The sequence below is a fragment of the Saimiri boliviensis genome, chromosome 20 (genome assembly GCF_048565385.1).
Source record: "Saimiri boliviensis isolate mSaiBol1 chromosome 20, mSaiBol1.pri, whole genome shotgun sequence".
Taxonomy (NCBI): domain Eukaryota; kingdom Metazoa; phylum Chordata; class Mammalia; order Primates; family Cebidae; genus Saimiri; species Saimiri boliviensis.
In genome coordinates this window covers 11183715-11188313 of record NC_133468.1, presented here as the reverse complement: position 1 = coordinate 11188313, position 4599 = coordinate 11183715, and positions in this window count along the sequence as shown.

Sequence of the window (4599 nt, the reverse complement as noted above, 5' to 3'; positions counted from 1 at the left end):
TTCACCTCTCTGTGCCCCAGTCTCTTTATCTGTAAGGTGGGGATAAGACCTGTAGGCTTGTTCTGAGAGCATCTAAATTAGATCACATGTTTAAAGCCCCATGCATTTTTTATTATTTTGCTACTGGCCAAACTGACAACGAAACATCTCCCTTTAACCTGCATCCGTATTTATTTTGGATGGATATCTTTACCCATCCAAATCTCAAAGCGGATTTTCATGTGAGTGCTGCTCGCAACTGCATTCGCTCTTTTCTCATCCGGACCGTCTTTCTAGCCCCTGACTGGGTGTCCAGGTTCACCTCCCACCAGTCACCTCCCTTTCTCCGTGTCCCAAAAGTAGATATCACTTGTCATCTCTAGAAGAAAATAGATTCCATTTTTTCCCACTGTCAGAGGTGTTTGAACCAGAGTGAGTCCAACTTGTATAGGGGCTGGGTAAAATGAGGCTGAGACCTACCGGGCTGCATTCACAGGAGTTTGAGGCATTCTAAGTCACAGGGTGAGATAGGAAGTGGGCACAAGACACAGGTCACGAAGACCTTGCTGATGAAATAGAATGCAGTAATGAAGCTGGCCAAAACCCACCCAAACCAAGATGGCAGTGAAGGAGATCTCTGGTTGTCCTCCCTGCTCATTATACATTAGTTATAATCCATTAGCATGCTAAGAGACATCCCCACCAGCGCCATGGCAGTCTACAAATGCCATGGCAATGTCTGGAAGTTTCCCTATATGGTCTGAAGAGGGGAGGGACCCTCAGTTCCAGAAATCCCTGCCCTATTTCCTGGAAAACTCATGAATAATTCACCCCTTGTTTAGCACACGATCAAGAAATAACTCTACGTATACTAACAGTCTAGCAGCCCCGAGGCTGCTCTGCCTATAGAGTAGCCATTCATTATTCCTTCACTTTCTTAATAAATGACTTTCACTTTACTCTGTGGACTTGCCCCTAATTATTTCCTGCATGAGGTCCAGAGCCCTCCCTTGAGGTCTCAATCAGGACCCTTTCTAGTAACGTTACCAACTTGCCTTGCCCTGTGCAGCTCGTTTTCCCACCTTGTCTGCTGGTGAACTCTCATTCGGCCTTCAAAGCCCACACTGAACGTTGCTGGCATCGCTTCCTCTAGGAAGCCCTGTCTCCCAGGAATGGAATTGTCTTCCCCGCTGGCTGCCACTGTGCCTTGTTGCAGCTGTCATTCTGGGCTGTGATTGTTTTCTGAATATCCAACTCCTTTGCCAGACTCCAAGCTCCCAAGGAGCCGGATTGGCCTTCTTTGTCTCAAATCCCCCACCCTTGGCATAGAATTAGCAAAGAGGGACCCCAAAGACATGCTGTGGGCCGAACGAACTCGTCTCCATCTCATGAACTCTGACCTAAGTCCTCAGAGACATCAACTAAACCTCCGGGGCTGGGCTTGCCGTCCCCCTGCCCATTCCCCAGAGCTCTGCACGCTGCTTCCCTGTTTCACGCTGCTCCGGGAGCCCTGGCACTTCCCCTGATTGCGGTGTGGAGTGTAGAGGATAGAAAAGAAGGTACGTCTTCCACCTTAGCTGACTTCATTCCTCTAAATTCCTGTTCTAGAAGTACATTTTTCAGGCTCGAGAGCTGCAGACCATAGAAAATCAATGCTGGAGCCGACCGTCCACAGAGTTCCACACGGCAGGTTTCTTTGTGACTTGTTCAAGGGGCATTGAGTCCATCGACCTGAATCAGCTTCTGCTCTTTTCGTGATTTCGCTGTCTGCCTGGCTGGCAGGCTGCACTTCTCCCAAATCCAAATCTGTCCCCAGGACAGATAGCCAGGCCCAGGGAGCTGAGGCCTGCCCCTTTTACTCTGTCCATCCACAGCCGCTGGGAAGAAGTTGGGCTTGGAAAGAGATTCCCTCTGTGACTGCTGTCTGATTGGCTGGCATTGCAGGGTGGTCATAACTAATGTGGCTGTGCTTTCTAATGCTCAGTGGCCTGGCACACGTGGTTCTGTGAAATAGACCACAGGCTATAAGAAAGCAGACCTTGTGGCAAAATTCCAGGTGCCTGGGTTGCAGGGCAGAAGAGCCTTGGGGGTGGGGAGGAGGTTGAATGATGTTATAGCTCAGGACAGAGAGAAAGAGAACTCAGCTGCCTCCGGCCCATCTTCTCCCTCTTTCCTGGCTGCCAATTGCATCTTCCTAAAGGGAAGCTCTGTGGATCCTCCCCTGCTCAGAAACCCTCACTGGCTCCTACCACTCACACATGCTCATGAGCTTTAGGCTGGCATTAAGGTTTCCACGGCTGGTCCGTTCAGTACTCCTGTCACGTGTACTTACTTTGCATTTATAAATTGTGCATCTCTCTCTCTTTTCCCCACTTTGCAAATGGATGCGTGTGTTGTAATGTAACTTTCCTTGAGCACTACCAATCACTGAATACGGCACCACATAGTTTATGTCAGTTTCTGTATCTAATATGCCCAAGAAGTCTGCAGAGCACATAGTATTTTTCCCACTTCAATGAGAAAATAGAAGCTTAGAGAAGTTGCCGATGGTTGTAGCACAGGAAAACTGTGGAGCTGGGATTTGAGCTCAGATCTGTCTGGCTGATTGACTTATGTTCTTTTCATTGAAGCAAAATTTCCCTTGAGGACAGGGGCTGTTGTCCACTCTCCTCCATGACGTAGGTGGGAGTGGATACAAAACTAGGAAGACACCAGTCCCTGTCCTCTAAGCTGCCCTTTATCACTAGCCAGATGGGTCTTTTGAAAAGGCAAGTCAGATCCTATTTCCCACCCCCACCCCAACTTTGTTTAGAATGCTCCAGTGACTTCCCATTGCACTTAGAATAAAGAGAAGGTCCTCACACCCAACCCCCAATGCCCTAGAGAATCTGGCCTCTGGTGGCCTGTTGACCTCATAACATCCTGCTCCCCAGCACACTCCCCTGTAGCCACTCTGACCTCTCCATTCTGCTTTTTTTTTTTTTTTTTTTTTTTTTTTTTTTTTTTTTTGGAGACTGAGTATCTGTTGCCCAGGCTGGAGTGCAGTGGCACAATCTCGGTTCACTGCAACCTCTGCCTTCCAGGTTCAAGCAATTCTCCTGCCTTAGCCTCCTGAGCTGGGACTACAGGTGCCCACCACCATGCTTGGCTAATTTTTAGTGGAGAAGGGGTTTTGCCATGTTGACAGGCTGGTCTCGAACTCCTGACCTCAGGTGATCCACTTGCCTCAGCCTCCCAAAGTGCTGGGATTACAGGTGTGAGCCACCACGCCCAGCCATTCTCTCCATTCTTAAAACACACATCTCTTTGCACATGCTGTTCTCTCCTCCTGGAATGCTTTTCCCCTAACTCTCAATCTTTCAAACTTCTCTTTAAATGTCACCTCTTCTGAGGCCTTCCCTAAAGTAGCTTCCTCACCTCCCAGTGTATTTCCTTCACAGTACTTACTGCTGTTGTCAAATGTCACCTCTTCTGAGGTCTTCCCTAAAGTAGCTTCCTCACCTCCCAGTGTATTTCCTTCACAGTACTTACTGCTGTTGTCATTCTTTTCTTTTCTTTTTTTTTTTTTTGATGGAGTCTCACTCTGTCATCAGGCTGGAGTGCAGGGGTGCGACCTCAGCTCACTGCAACCTCCGCCTCCTGGGTTCAAACAATTCTCCTGCCTCAGCCTCCCAAGTAGCTGGTATTACAGGCATGTGCCATCATGCCCAGTGAATTTTTGTATTTTTAGTAGAGACGGGGGTTCACCATGTTGGCCAGGATGGTCTCGATCTCCTGACCTCACGATCTGCCCGCCTCGATCTCCCAAAGTGCTGGGATTACAGGCGTGAGCTACTATGCCCAGCCTCCTTTTCTTGTTTCTCTCCCAACTAGAACTTCCCTTGAAGGCAGTCCAGTCTGTCTCATTAATTTTTATCACCCAATGCCAGCACATGCCAGCAGGCTCTTAGTGAATAGTTGTTGAATACGTGTATGGCTGTCTTTTCCACAGAAAGGGCAGGGAGCCTTCTGTCCCACAGTATCTGGCCCCTGGTGTGCTCAGCAAATCTTTGTTGAATGTGTGGATGGGTGAATGAATGGATAGATGGACGTGTGCACATAGGAAAGATCATGTTGATCACAAAAGAGTTCTGGGTTATGTTTTATGTCAATGGGCACATACTCCAGTGGTGTCGGAGGCATCCAAGCCTGGTGACTCTCATCTTGTTCACAGAAGCCTGGAGATACCTGCAGAGACTAAGGGTGCTTGAAAGATGGAAGTTACCTACCTTTGAGCTGCTTGGGTGCATTTCCCTTTTTAGCCACAAGGTGGCAGCGTGCCATGGCCGCCAAGGCACCGCCTCCCGTAAGGAGCAACAGTTAATGTTTAATAATTGCTCCCCTGTGCGTCCCATGCCTCACATTCCCTGGGGAATCTAACTGCTTTGTTACCCCGCGTTCGTTCTGTTGACTATAAAGATTATGGTTCAGCCTTTCCTAATCTAGAAAGTGCTTCAGAACATGATCCAAAAGCGCAGGGAGCCTAGTTAATATGCTCACCAGGTCAACAAGTCTTTACCGAGCGCCTGCCACGTGCCAGGCACTGTGCTGTGAGCTGCTTGGGATACATCAGTGAACTAA